Source organism: Euprymna scolopes, chromosome 21 (assembly GCF_053919585.1).
Source record: "Euprymna scolopes isolate OS-2025 chromosome 21, ASM5391958v1, whole genome shotgun sequence".
NCBI lineage: Eukaryota > Metazoa > Mollusca > Cephalopoda > Sepiida > Sepiolidae > Euprymna > Euprymna scolopes.
The window spans coordinates 40,192,764-40,209,161 of NC_136502.1; the positions used below are offsets into that span (position 1 = coordinate 40,192,764).

The 16,398-nt window shown below is 35.2% G+C and overlaps 1 protein-coding gene across 1 annotated transcript in view; it reads right to left on the minus strand.

The window, feature by feature from the left end:
* Positions 1 to 1,129: 1,129 nt before the first annotated feature.
* Positions 1,130 to 16,398, minus strand: part of LOC145242147 (distal membrane arm assembly component 2-like) — a 102,327-nt gene continuing 87,058 nt past the window's right edge. Inside the window, exon 6 of the transcript XR_013862658.1 lies at positions 1,130 to 2,270. The gene's annotated coding sequence lies outside the window, so the exon portion shown is untranslated. The remainder of the gene's footprint in view (positions 2,271 to 16,398) is intronic.

The window sequence follows — 16,398 nt, forward strand, 5'->3', positions numbered from 1 at the left end:
TCAAGGCCCGGAAGCCACTTATGGATAAGGGTTATTGCGCGTGTACAGTAATCAATGGGATAGTATTGTAGTAATCGTTAATATTCGAGATTTGATAAAGTGTCTTACTTAAGGGGGTGGTTCATCAGGAATTTGTTTATGTTGGACTTGAAGACATCCAGGTTGTAGTCAGGTGGGGAACAAGCAAACGGAAGAGAGTTCCACAGGCGTGCACTTCTAAGAAACAAAGTTTGTTCATGGAATCTACGTTTTGGTTTTGGCACAGATAAAGAGTGGGGAAAATTTTTGACAGTGGTTTCAGCTAGATGGGTGTTTATCGTGAAATATTGGCGAGGGGGACCAGAGATTGGAGCTCAGACGAGCACTTGCCATGGAAATAACGATAAAACAAAGACAGGCTCGCAACGTCTCTTCTGTAGGAGAGAGGTTGCAGGGAAGAGAAAAGCGCATCCCCCACAAAGCCTATTTTGTACTCTGTCAAGGCAGGATAGGCTGTTTTTAGCAGCTCCTGCCCAGATGTGGCAGCAGTACTCCATCCTTGGACGTACTTGGCTTTTATATAGAGACCAGAGGATGAGTTGGCCAAAACGTGGTGAAACAACAACAATAACAACAACTACGAAGTTGAGGATAACAGTCCTCCAAAAATATACATATACAAATTATGAATACTTTTATTAGAAATAGAACAAAAAAAAAAGGAGAAACAGAAGTTGTTTTCAATAAAAACGGATAAGAAATTATTGACCTTTATAAAAGCATTCAAAGAAAACAAAAACAGATTATTTGTCTATGAAAAATTATTTTAAGAAACTAAAAAGGAGATTGTGGTATTTTCTTTGAAGAGACAATCTCATAAAATGATATTCTTCAGGATCAAAGTAGCAGATCAATAGGCAATTATAATTTCTGTTCGGTCAGTGAGTTCACAAATAACGATGCGAGTAGGTTTACTGCAGCCGATGCAAGATGAATAACTTTGACGGTACGTCGAGATAAGTGGAAGCTGTTTTGCCTTCTGAAAGCTTAGATGCCAACTGACGATGAGCTATTTTTAGCATCCATACACAGACGATTCAAATTAGAAAATCAGACATTAGATTATATATTTTTTTATTATAGATACTACCAAATTTATAAAGGAACGGTGAGTTAGTTTAGGAATGGTTCCTATTCAAGAAAATATATAAACATATACACATATCTAACTTTATATAAATGTTGTTTCTTTCTGTGGAATTCTTCTTGATAATTCAATACTTATTCCCAGAAGATATCAACGTAAAAGATAATGTAGGAATTTATAATCAACCTTTTTTGTAGACTTGGGAACTTTCACGTCCTGTGAGGTACGAGGCAGTCAAAGTAAACTATCGTTTTCGATCTGAAGCCAGATCTATAGCGTCCCTCCAGTTTCTTCAACTAAATCTCTCTCGTTAGTCTGCTCCCAGTTTATTTATTGGTTTTTCTCTTCTTTTTACATCAGGGGTCCACTAGGGCAGGGTTCCTAAACTTCAGGACACCATAGAGCCCCTGGGCTAGGCAAAGATTTTTCACTAACAAGATAATTTCTTAAATAAATATGAAAAAACATTAATTTCAAATTTTCAATTCGTTCATTAGTTGTTCCTGTTCGTGATTTTATTATATTTTCATGTTTACAACCAATTTTGTTTTTGATTAATCAAAAATTGTCGCATTTTTCGTTAATTTAATTTTTTTACTTATTTTTTCACGAACCATCCTGAAACTCTTTGCACCTGTGGTCATGAATCATGTTTATTTCCAGTAAAAAAAAAAGATGAATGATTAAATGTCTGCAGCCATTTAATTTTTCCATATAAAGCATTTGGTCCTCTTTAAAAAAGGACTTCCAAGGCCCTTCAGTCCCACTTACAGAACTCACTTTAGGAAACCTTGCACTAGGGTACTTGGTTGACAATTCTCTCTGGAGCCAATCTTAGAGTGTGTCCGAACCAACTGAGACGTCGTTTGTAGATTATTGAGGATACTACCTGCCGATCAGTGTGGTCTATATCTTCTTGGTTGGTAATTCGATTGTTCCATTTGATCTCTAGAATCTTTCTAAGGCACTTGGAATCAAACGCATCTAATTTCTATGCTTGGCTGATTTTTCTGTAATCGTAAGATTAATTTAACCTTGCTGGACTTTTTCTTTTACATCCTTTTTTCTTTTACACTTTTTTGCAGATATAAGCCACAAACCCATTACAGCTTGTTGGAAGATGGTAAATCCTTTGTTGCCGGCTCTGAAAAAGAGAAATACTTAATTTTAAACTGATTACCGTCCACTTTTTTTTTTTTGCTTTTTCATCTTCCTGTTACATAGTGGAGGACCTATGCCAGTAAGTAGCCATTAAGTTATTTAGTGTGAATTTTGACGAGGGTCACTCTTAGTGCATGTCACGATAACCTAGCTGCAGACAAAATTGTACTCAGAGACAGGTGACATGAGTTAAAGCGATGGGAAGAGGGCGACAAATCCAACTGTAGACAAAACATAGTCGAACGATATAAAGTACATGACGAATGAGTTACGCTTTTGAGTGAGAAAGAAACATAGGTTTTCAGTTCAATTTTTCTGTTTGGAAGTATGCGCTAATATTGTAAAATAATCTAAGTTGAATGTTATCGATGTCTGTCGGTCTGTGCGTCACTCATTTTGTTACGTAGAAAGTAAGTTTAACCTTTTATCCTGCAAACCATAGAACTTACTTTCCGATTTAATTTTGTATTTTCAAATATAACTTGATCATAGCTTGTAGACTACATAAATAATGTTCGAAGTTTATGTGAAAGCAATATACATGAACTTTAGAAAAACAAATCGAGTTAGTTTAGTGCAAATATGTGATAAAAATTGAATTTGAAATAAAATCATGAATTCTACACTACTTCAAAAATTATGTTCCACTGAAGGAACAATGGTGGAAAAAGGTTAAGAAGTTAAGCTTTGGTCATTAGTCTCTCTCCTAAGTTCATTCTCTCTGATAAAACCTTGAAGAACCCAGTGAACGTCTCCTTGTGTCTTTCTTGCATGAGAAGTTTATTTATCTAAGTTAAACAGACGAGGAGATCGACAATCACTAGACGATACAGCCGAAACGTTGTGAAAATGGAAAGAAACGACAATGTAGAAAATAAAAAGACCAGCATCTATAAACACCCGCGCACGTATGTATAAAAATATTTTATTTGGTTTATTTATAGCATGATCATATATTTTCTGAAATATGTCCGTAAGCCAAACGTAATAAAATAATAGTGTTATTTTTTTTTTTTTTTTTTGTCAGTATATCACTATCCCACCACATAAAAAAAGAGGAGATAATCCCTGGTAGGAAGGTATCATGAGCATCAAACACATACTACACTCCAAACAAAGAGGAACATATGCTACATTGATCCCGGACTGAAGAGGTAATGCATGGGAGGATGGTATCATTAAGAATGAATAAAATACCATGCTATCTATTCCCTCAAAGGAGATAGTAATTCTAGGGAAGATGATATCATGACAACAGAACAGATACGACAGTGACACACACACACACACACACACACACACACACACACACACACACACACATACACACACACAAACTTAAACTGAAATAATACTATTACTTCTATTAATGTACTATTGTTCTCATCTACATATTAATACGATAGCGTGTGTTATTTTGTGTGTCACGCTTACATCTTTTTTCTTCCAAGTGACTGTCGTTTAATTGTTATGACCTTTTATTACTGGTAATAAATAATTTTACCAAGAATTCTTCATAAGTTTTGGTTTCAGTTTTGATTATAGCTGATGTCACTCAAGTCATCTGTCTTTTTTATAAATAATTTTACCCAAAATTCTTCATAAGTTTTGGTTTCGGTTTCGATTATAGATGCAGGAACTCAAATTTTATATATATATATATATATATATATATATATATATATTTTTTTTCTTCATAAGTTTTAGTTTCAGTTTCGATTCAAGCTGATGCACCCAAATCATGTGGATATATATATATATATATATATATATATATATATATATATATATATATATATATATTGAAATCACAACTCTATAAGAATCGATAGAAAGCTGACTCTACATACGAAATTTGCATAAATGAAAATATCATATTTAAGTGGACTTTATGACCAAACAACACCGGGCGCCCCTACTAGTTTTATTACTAATAAATTAAATAATGGGTTCTGTTTGTAATTCCATACAGATTCTCGAGTTCAACAACATGCACTTGAATAAGGCCGGAGATTACATCGGCCGAAATGTTGTGAGACTAACATCCAAAGATAAGAATAGTAATCTGAATAATCCAAATGATACAGACTAAAATTTGTTTAAATACTTGTACTGAATACTTGCTGTTACGGGCAGCAATTATCTTGTGAACAGAAAGTGGACGAAATCGATATAATTTAATTTGTATTCTTTAATAAATAATGATCATGCGTAATTGTTTTTGATCTATTTTACCTGAATATTTTGATGGAAAGGAAATCAAAGTTCATATCTATTTAGACTTCAATATGTAAATGTCCGGTCTTGATCCTTATGCAAACATAACTACTATTACTGCTACTACTGCTGCTGTTGTTGCTGCTGCAGCTACTACTACTACTACTACTACTACTACTACTAGCGGGACCTGTGGAAATTCTATAGGGGATTCATTCATATGTGATATATTGATGTTGGCATTCTGTAGATGTTCAGTGTAAATGGAGATGCTCTGATATTATTGTAGCTTTTTTGTTAAAACTGCAAAAGTACTTAGGTAAAAAGTATTTGCCCACGCTAGCTCGAACGCCCGGAAAAGCCCAGCCGTAAAGTACACTTAAATATGATATTTTAATTCTTGCAGATTTCCTATATATTATTGCAGAGTTAATGTTCTATTGATTAAATTATAAAGTTGCGATTTAAAAAAAAAATATATATATATATATCCATATGACTTGGGTACATTAGCTTGAATCAAAACCAAAGTAAAGCTTATGGAAAAAATATATGTATGCATATATATATTTATAACTTGAGTTCCTTCAGCCATAATCGAAACTGAAACCAAAACTTATGAAGAATTCTTGGTAAAATTATTTATGACAAGAAATGGAAGAACATAACAATTAAACATAAAATAACATACATGCTATCATATTAATATATAGATAATAAATTGATAAAACAGCTAAAAATCCCATATGTCGACTGCGTAGACAGAAAGATGAGAATATACAACACCTCGACAGTAGTCGTGAGAAGTTAACTCAAAAGGAATACAAGAGACGGCATGACAATATTGTGAGAGAGGTCCATTAGGGTAGCTGCAAGAAAAAAGGGTTGGAATGCAGTGAAAAATGGTTGGAACATGTTCCAGAAGAGGTGGTAGAAAGTGATAATGTGAACTTATTGTGGGATATGAATATCCAATGTGATAATGTGATTGAAGCTGAAAAAAAAAGGAACACAAAGCTCTCTGCTGCTTGCCTGTTTCCCACCTGACTACAACTTGGACGTCTTCAAGTCCAACATAAACAAACTCCTGACAAACCGCTCCCTTAAGTAAGACACTCTATCAAAACCCCCAATACTAATGATTACTACAATACTATCTCATTGATTATTGTACACACAATAACCCTTATCCCTGAGTGGCCTTTGGGCCTTGATAAGTGATGACCCCCATGTAAAAAAAAAAAAAAACAAAAAAAAACAGCAATAATCATGTGAATGTGAGGAAAAAGAAAAAAAGGTCGAAAAGTACCAAGGTTTGGAAAGGGAGATAAAAAGATTGTGGAAATTGAAGAAGGTAGAAGTTGTACCTATTGTGATGGGAGCCCTGGGGAGTGTAACAAAAGGATTTGACAAGTAGACTGAGAAAATTGGGATCCATTGTAATGTTGGGGTACTTCAGAAGACTGCCTTGTTGGGAACCGCCAAAATCTTGTGGAAAGTGCTGGAAGACTGAGAAAAGAAGATGCTGATAGCCTATAGTTGTTTGTTATGATCCGCCTATTCGTATAAAATTGATAATATCAACAGCCAGACACAAAATGTGAATAATAATAAAACCGCATATCTATAAGTTCTCTAACCCCATCCCCATCCCCCCATTACCACATTACTGTCCCCCCCTCCCCATTAAAAAAAGAGTGAGACCAAATAACCAAGTAGAGTTAAGGAGGAAGGAAAGACCGAGGAACTGACCAGACCTCTGCCGGATAAGTGCGAAGAGAACTGAGACCTTGGGGAGGCTTATTGCCACACAAATTCCAGTGAAGACCAATAGCCGCTTCCAACGAGAAATCAATGGCAAGCAGCTGTTGCGATAATGCAAATTTATTTGCAAATGTTATCGAAAGAGGTGGAGACTACTGGAAACCTGGGGAGACTTGTTGTCACTCAGTTTCCAGGAAACACCACAGGCTGTTTTCAAGGAGAGATCTTTGACGACCTGTGTGAAAGCTCCTTGTGAGTCGATAATAATAATACGCCAGAAACTCTTCGAACAGGTAGATAAATGGTACGGGCACAAACTGAAGACAATACTGGAAAATGAAAACCACAAAATCCTTTGGGACATAGAGATACAAACGGATAGACCCATCCAAGCAAGAGTGCTATATTGTGCTGTGGCTGATCATCAAATGTGTTTTAAGTCTATTTAATCTATTCTAAAAAATCAACCTTTGTCATTTCTCGATTTATACACTCATTGGCGATAATAAAAGCACGCACAGCTGATTATAAAAATATTCAGTTTATTCAAAATATTTTCAGTTTTTTAATGACAGTTTTGATAAGTTTTATGGCATGCGTGGCGGGGGGGGGTAATGTGTTGCTTAGCACGCCACCCGTGTCGCTCTCTCTCTCTCTCTCTCTCTCTCTCTCTCTCTCTCTCTCTCTCTCTCTCTCTCTCTCTCATGGTTGCTCTCCCATCTCTTTTTATTGGCCCAGATGACGTCAACATTCCAACCATGTATTGTATTGAAATGTGGGTCAAACTCGCTGACCGGGGATTATATTTCCTACAATTTGAACCCCTTTGACGTCATCTTCCTGGGGATCTGGATTATCCAACAAGAGGACCGGGTGTCATAATAATTAACAAGAAGAAAAAAATTGTCAAATTGTAGATTTTGCTGTCTCAGCTAACCACGTGGTAAAAACAAAGAAATGGTAAACGAAACAGATATGTGGAACTTTCTAGAGAATTTAAAGGAATATAGAACACAAAGAAAATCGATATAGTACCAATAATTGTAGCAGCACTAGGAACAATTCCAAAGACTTTCTTGAAGTTCCTCTTTTTTGAATTTTGAATTCTTTTATGAACTTTGGAATATTAACGTTTAACACAGGAACTTATGTGGAATTTTGAACTAGACACTATATTTATTCCACATGTCATGGCTGGTGGAAAAATAATAATCTACACCATGGATTAAAATGTTCAATTAGAAATTTTGTATACATTTTTGAGTTTGACAGAAAAATTCCCAAGTTTTTCAGGTGTATCTTTTCGAATTCATGAATCTTTATTTCGAACGTGAGAATCTATACAAATTTTGGACTGAATTGTTTATTTAATACATCAGGGTAGATTATTCTTGTTCTGTCAGCCATTATCAGGTAGAAACGTGAAGTATTTTTTCTTCTTCTTCTTCTTCTTCTTCTTGGTATCGTCTGTGGTGAGGATTGAACCTTCAACTTCTAAAAAACTGTCGCTTGAAACTGATTAGTGCTCAACACGTTTATCCGTTGGCTGACTAAACAAGAACAATCTAACCTCGAGGAATAAGTAAAGGATACAGTATGAAAATCCGTACAGAGTACATAATAAGAGTAAAAAAATAAAGAAAAAAAAATTATAAATAAATTAAAAAAAAAAAAACAGATTCCCGAGTTTGACAAGATGTATCTGAAGAAGGACGGAGATTACATCAACCGAAACGGTTGCGAGAATAACATTCAAGATGAAAACAGTAGTTCAAATAATGAAAATAATACAAAGTGGAAAGTTGTACGAAAGTTACTTCGATTGTTTCTTGCGGTAACTCTCCTACATTACCCCCTCCCTCCATTCTTACCCCATTACATTACCCCACCCCCCACCCTCTAAAAAAAAACGCCTTGAAATGCAATGTCACACCGACTGCCGCTGTTATTTTATCAACTGCTTCCCTTTGGTCCCATTTTCCCATAAATAACTCGTTACTATTTACGAAGAAGAAGCACCCGTTACAACTAACAGGCACCTTTTTTTCTTCTTCTTCTTCTCTCTCCTCTTTTTTTATTTCATCAAAAAGAAAAACACTATCAAATATCAAGAAACCGTTTTTCACCCGTATCTATCTTACAACAATGTCAGCTATGCAACACTAGCAAGGATACTTGGCGTTGCCCGGAGGTCATGGATAGTAAAATAAAAGAATTAGAAAAAAAAAAAAGAAAGAAAAAAGTGAACTCTTTCTATACCGTCTTTCTACCTAATTCTCTTTATAACCCCGTTTCTAAACACGTTCTTGGAGAAGGTCAGAGATTACATTGGTCGAAACATTTTGAAAATAGCATCGAATCTTCAACCTCAATAATATTTTCACTTAGAACTGATGGATACTCAGCATCCTTATCCATTGCGCTAATTGGATACTTTTAGTATGAAAAGCTTTAAACCCAATCTTGTTTTAAATGTGCAATATATATATATATATATATATATATATATATATATATATATATATATATATATATATATATGTGTCTTCTTAAGATTAAGGGGGTGGTGTTTGATCAACACTGCTGGGGAGCCATGATGTAATATAGTGTTTGTTTTTAAATTCTTGAAACAGTGTTTCATGGTAAACAGCTGATGATCCCTTAAAAAATAAATTATTATTGGTACTATAGTGAATTCGAGAGAGCAAGTTGATGCAGTGATTGCAGGTGATCAAATGACTTACTGACTAAATGGTTTTCTAACGAATGATAAAATCTTTTTTTTTTTGTTGTACAGTTTTTAAGGTTAAAAACTTCTAGGACTATATATATATATATATATATATATATCAGGGGCGGAGATGGGACTAGTGCCACTCGTGCCCGGCACAACCAGTAATTCGGTTAATGTTATTCAAAATAGATTAAAAAAATCATCCATTAATTTCAAGCAAACATACTTAGTCTGATCTCAATTAAATTACATATCTATTCAAGTTTCGATAACTAAGTAGCAAAAAATTCATAGATATATCTGGGAATAATACAAGGATGCTGTTTTGAACAGGTTGTCTTTGTCCGGCCACCGCCAGATTCATTGAAAACTCCATAACAGCGGCTATGACGTTGAACGTCCGTAATTCGTGCCAAGCCAAACCTTTACTCGTAATAATCATAATGTTAGAGAAATCCAGATTTTTCTGTAATCACCCGCAAAGTGAAGCCCACTTATAGTGCCTAAAATATTTAGCACGATCGAGCCTGCTGATGTCTGTTTTAGGAAGAGGATGAGGGACCGAGAGAGAGGGGGGGGAGAGAGATCTCTAGACACATACATACGCATAAACACATGAAGAACGATTACTACTACTGTTGCAATATGTAGTAGCACGAATAGTTCTGTGTAAACATAACCACGCGTGTATATCAGATTGTAAATAAATATCAGTGATGAAGTTATTGTTTCATTAATTAATAAAGAACAGGTTTTGAATAAGAGTGAATTTGTTTTTTTGAGGAATTTTTTTTTCGTGAATTTTGAATCATAGAAATCTACGAAAAATACGGGTTTTAAGTCATTTTATATTAATACTAAGAAACCCGTCAATCCAATAAACCTTCGTAGAATTCCGTAGTGATACGTAAATACTTTGTAATTTTTTTTCATAAAAACCCTGTATGTAACTTTTCTTGCTGCATCCATCATTTCACAGCTATTTAAACCCAACTTTATTCATCAATATTACCTTTTATTCTATGGGAAAATTTATGCTCAAATGAGATGACCTGCCCAAAAACGCGCTTGCTTGACCTGCAGACACTCCTATTCAAAGGCATTTATAGACGAACACTAGCTGTAAAATGATGCAGCAAAAAAAAAAAAAGTTACATACAGAATCTTTATGAAAAAAATTATTTACGTACTACTACGGACTTCTACGAAGGTTCCGAGGTTTGAGGGGTTTTCTTACTATTAATATAAAATGACATAGAACCCGTATTTTTTGTAGATTTCTATGATTCAAAATTCACGAATAAACCATTCCTTAATGAAAAAAAAAGGGATTGTGAAGTGCTAATAAAAAATCAATCATTTAATTATTTTATAATTCCATGAGACAAATGACCTGGCGATTTGTGGACTTAATTGCTAACCTGGTTAGTTGTCATTGTCATCAATTTCTTTATTCTAATAAACATATTTTTCTACTCATAGTAATGAATATCTCTTTTCTTCTATACTTTTGAAAGGGAAAAATATCTTATCTACTGTATCAACAAGACCACAAATTATATAGTATCTTGATTGTTCACAAAAAAACAAAAACAAACACCATGCAAGGTACGTTAGTCAATCTGTGCTATGCAATGGAGAATCACGCAATAGCAACTATGATTACTTATTTGGGTCCACGGACCACAGATTGGGAACTAAAGTTGACAAAGGGCAGGGGGGGCGGAACGACAAGCAATAATAGGCTAGAGTCGCCACTGATATATATATATATATATATATATATATATATATATATATATATTCAGAATGTGAGAGATTGTATATAATAAATTTCCCAGCCAAACAACGTCGCAGCCCACAAGAGCCATGACAGTCAAAGAACTGGAAGTCCAAGACTCGAGTTTCGCCTTCATTTGGGCTCATCAGTTAGACATATCCGAACTCAGGATTCGAAACCTGAGCCTCTTGCATGCAAGGCAAGCACTCTACCAACTGAGCAAACGCCCCGCACACAAGAATTTCTATTAACCAACACAGATCAAGCAAACTGCACCGAAATCCGACTGTGAAATGAACCTACTTCGTCTCAACAAGAGACACGGTCATCCAACACGCTAATAACCCCAACCCGATGTCTCACAAGCAGGAGTTTTAACTCGAAAAGACGATGCCATCCAGCAATGCTAACCATGCATTTGCTTGATCTGTGTTGGTTAATAGAAATTCTTGTGTGCGGGGCATTTGCTCAGTTGGTAGAGTGCTTGCCTTGCATGCAAGAGGTTCGGGCTTCGAATCCTAAGTTCAGATATGTCTAACTGATGAGCCCAAATGAGGGCGAAACTCGAGTTTTGGACTTCCAGTTCTTTAACTGTCATGGCTCTTGTGGGCTGCGACGTTGTTTGGCTGTGGAATTTATTATATACAATCTCTCACATTCTGAAAATCCTATCATAAGTTGCTCGCTTGGTTAGCGTTGCTGGATGGCATTGTTCTTTTGAGTTAAAACTCCTACTTGTGAGACATCGGCTTGTGGTTATTAGCTGGTTGGATAACCGCGTCCCTTGTTGAGACAAAGTAGGTTCATTTCACAGTCGGATTTCAGCACGGTTTGCTTGATCTGTGTTGGTTAATAGAAATTCTTGTGTGCAGAGCGTTTGCTCAGTTGGTAGAGTGCTTGCCTTGCATGCAAGAGGCTCAGGTTTCGAATCCTGAGTTCAGATGTGTCTAACTGATAGCCCCAATGAGGGCGAAACTCTAGTCTTGGACTTCCGGTTCTTTGAATGTCATGGCTCTTGTGGGCTGCGACGTTGTTTGGCTGTGGAATTTATTATATATATATATATATATATATATATATATATATATATATATATACACCAAGTTAAAGGTATTCAGGAGATACAACTCATGAATTAAAACGAGGTTATTAAGAATGCTCAATAAAAAAAGCAAAATATAATAATATTTATTTATATAGACAAATATTACATAGTCGCTACACTGAACATGCTAATGTTTCGGACGATTGGTTGGCAAGAAATCAAAAGTCACTCATCTGGTGACTTAATGAAACACTATATGCTAATTTGTCTTTATCCACCCCCTTCTTGCGTTGATGTCTTTCTTTCTTTGACACATTAACTCTAAAGTTTTAATTCTAAGTTTTCAAATGTTTTCACCCTTTCCAATTCCTTATAGTAATGTAATCATGCTGACCCCTTCGTCCTTTTTCCGTTTTTCTCTTCTTTCTTTTTTCTTTTATCTTTTTTATTGTCCTTTCTTTTCCCTATTTATCTGTTTCTACTCTTCCCATTTATCCTGTTAAGTCTTGACATTCTCTTTCCCCCTATCGCTTTCTATTTTGAGTCTAAAATGTCACTTAATGTCACTTCTCCAACTTAAATTTAGCGTTCTAATATTTTATTTTTATAAATAAATAAATATATTTCAATTCTCCCATTTGAGAACCAGCTACTTTCGGTGACAAATAAACCTCATTACGTCGCCTGTCGCCTGACGAATGACTTTTGGTTTCTTGCCAACCAATTGTCTGAAACATTAGCATGTTCAGTGTAGCGACTATGTAACATTTGTCTATATAAATAAAAAATATTATACATATATATGCATATATATATATATATATATATATATATATATATATATATATAAAATAAAATAAAATAAAATTGGATTTTACTTGTGCAAATGGAAACTCAATTAACTTTCTTGGAGTTATATTTTTGGATTATACCGTCATTGGATTATTTACTTTTCACCAGACTATCCATTCACGTGTCATCACCTTTTTCTTCACCATATTCCCTCTGCTCCACTTTTTGTTATCAAGTAAGATCGTTGATTTACTTGTTGTTTCATCAAATACTTTTATATGCAAAGTCCGATCCCGCATTTTGCTAATTCCTACCCTCTGATGAGAAGGAAAGTATTTCTTCGAAACTCCGCGGATTAAGGACTATCCACTTATCAAGTGTTTCCTTTTCAGATTAAATATGTTTTTAACTCTTTTTCAAAGTGTTTTTTAACATGTTTTATTAACTGTTTGCTCATATATATATATATATATATATATAGGGTGACCCCAAAAAGATGGGTCCCACGTGCACTTTATTAATTCGAGCCGGGCCCGTTTTTTTTTGCCACCCCCTCTCTCTCTCTCTCTCTCTCTCTCTCTCTCTCTCTTTCTCTCTGTGTGTATATATATATATATATATATATATATATATATATATATATTTATATATATAATATAAAGCTGAACGTCTGTGTATGTGTGTGTCTGGTCATGAGGCTCCTATATGGTTGACTATTATAGAAAACTGATCACATATAATGATAGAAGATGTATCGAGACACAGGAATGGGTGTTTGATCTGGCATAATGATGATTCATTAAAATTGTGGGGTCTGCATACACGCCTGGTTAACAAAGTATGGAAATAAAAAATTTAAAAAAAAAACGTTTACAAGTGATTTTGATGTACATAATAATACTTTGATAAGTATGTTTTAACTTAAATAGGGATGCTATAATAAAATTGTGGGGTCTGCGTTCGCGCCTGGCCTCCATAGAATGGAAATAGGCACAAACTTTAATAAAGACTTTTCATATCTATCTGCGTAAGTATACTTCGATAATTATGCTTCAGTTTGAAGAAATACGGTATAATAAAATTATGGGGTGTTCGTTCGTGCCTGATCTCCAAAGAATGGAAATATGTCGCAAAGTTTAAGAAGGTTTTTTAATATAGATCCACAGAATATTGTGATAAGTGTTTCAATGTGAACAGGTATGGTATAATAAATTATGGAGTTTATCTATTTTATTTTTACTTTCATCATATTTTGCTTTGGTTTTGATATCCCCAAATTCGAAGCTATCTCTTTACAACCCTTCCTTTTCATAAATCAGAGTCCATTTTCTGTAGGCTGTTTTTGAACCCAGTCAATGATGGGTACTTTTGCTAGCATATATATATATATATATATATATATATATATATATATATAAAGCTGAATGTGTGTGTGTGTGTGTGTGTGTGTGTGTGTGTGTGTGTGTGTGTGTGGTCATGAATAGGCTCCTATATGGTTGACTATTTTAAAAAACTGATTGCATATAATGATAGAAGATGTATTGAGACACAGGAATGGGTATGTTTGATCTGGCAGAACGGTGGTTTATTAAAATTGTGGGGTCTGCGTTCGCGCCTGGTCCACGAATATGGAAATAAAAAATTTAGAAATTAAGAAAAAAACGTTTACAAGTGTTTTTGATATAGATGTACATAATAATACTTTATATATATATATATATATATATATATATATATATATATATAAGGAGGATCTTTACTCGGACACTGTTTTGTAGTGTTATTAAATTTATGCTCTCTTTCCTTGAAGCATCCTTTTCCCTCTTTATTCCATCCATTCATGTTTTTCTTATTTAGCCCAAACAAGGAATATTGTAATGAGCTACTATTTGGCATCATGTCTATAGGGGTACTATGTAGGGAGTTGTGTGACTGTCTTTAATATTTGATTGTCTCCGATGAGTTGTGTGATGGTAACATCGGCTATATGCACAACGAAACACATGTAAAGACACTTATAAAAATAAGAAAATATAGACATGCGTCTGTATTAAAAAAATTAATAATAATAAAAATAAAAATCATGACTGTAAACCGATTTTTTTAGTTATCAAAATGGAACTTAAGAGTATATACATACATATATTTATATATATGTGTGTGTGTGTGTGTTTTATATATGTTTTATGTTCATATAAGTTTATAAAGAAGCAACATTAGTAGAAGCTAGTATCCCTAATGGTGCTGGGTTAAACATAGCTGAGAAGGAAAAGATAATTAAATACCAAGGTCTTATGAATGACATGAAAAGAAACTGGAATCTTAGGGAGATTTCCAGTAATCATAGAACTAATGAAAAAGAATTTCAAAAACTACCTGACAAATATACCTGGTGAACCAAATGCAAAAAGAGATTCAAAGAATTGCCCTTAAAGGGACGGTTAGAATCTTAAAAAGATCTCTCAGGTGGAATGTATGACACAGCGAGTGAATGTTTAGCATCCAGTAGGATACCCCATCCCCAGCTTGAACAAAATGATAAGCAAATTGTAAAAAAAAAAAAAGCGAGTAGCTCAATAGTGTATAATACCACCAAACCTTATAATTATATAGACTGATAGTTATTCCAAAAACGTTCAAGCTTTTCTTTGAAAAAAACTTTTATGACCGGTGACTTTCTTTGTCAAACAGCACTCGATATGACAGGTGCTTTTTTCGATCATACGTTGTCCCGTCACAAGGTGGCCTATGATCGTATTCACATGTTGTATCCTAATGGTGGGGCGCTTCGCCTCTTGATCCAATCGTCTCTTGTCTTGTGTAGTCTCCGGGTTTCTTGTGTCCTCCCCAAGGATCATTAATCCCTCTGCTGATCCAGGCAACTTGCTGCAAACGAAGAGTTCTCACCACAAACAAACAGAACTCTGGTTTATAAACATATATTTATTAATTTCATCAGTTCACAACCAATACTAATTTAAGATGACTGACTACAAGCAGTGAACGATGCCTGACCAGACCAAGCAAATCCGGTTAACACAGTCTAGTTAACATCATAAGACCAGATTCTCAAGGATCCCAGGCCGGGGAGCACTTGGCCAGCCTAACCGCTCGGTTTGCCTGCTACAGCTCAACTCTCTTTAGAATTCTTTTTCCGAAATCCAACCCCCTTTCCTCTCCTCTCCCTTGGAGAGGGTGGTTAAAAACATCCTTTCTCTCTTCCTCTCATGGCCTCTCTTTGTCTCAACTACTCTTTCCTGGGGGGGGGGGGAGAAGGGTTGCTCACACTGATATCTGTGGCAGCTCTCTGGACTTCATCACTGAACATTGTGTGCAGTCTCTATCAGCAATACCCTTCCAAATAAAAACATCCTCCCCGACATCTCAGGAAGATAATTTTAATTCTGTCTCTATTTTGAGGTGATATGCCATCTGGCTTGTATGTAACAAACCCATAATGACAGCAGGGCAGTTGGTCCTATTTTGCTAGCCAAGTCTTTGCATTTCTCTGCACTCCCCACCCCATCTCGTTTGGTCACCCCCCCCCCCACTGCAGTATGCATCTCACTGCATGCACTCTATCGTGTCACACTTTAATTGCATGCAAGTGTCTCTGCTGGCAAGACTCGAACAAGAAAGGGTGTGTTTTTCAGGCTCCTTCAAGGCAGGAACACCATGCGTTGGATGATGTAATAAAATCTATTTATTTTCTTTCTCTCTCTCTTTCTCTCTCTCTCTCTCTCTCTCTCTCTCTCTCCCTCTTTAACACACACACACGT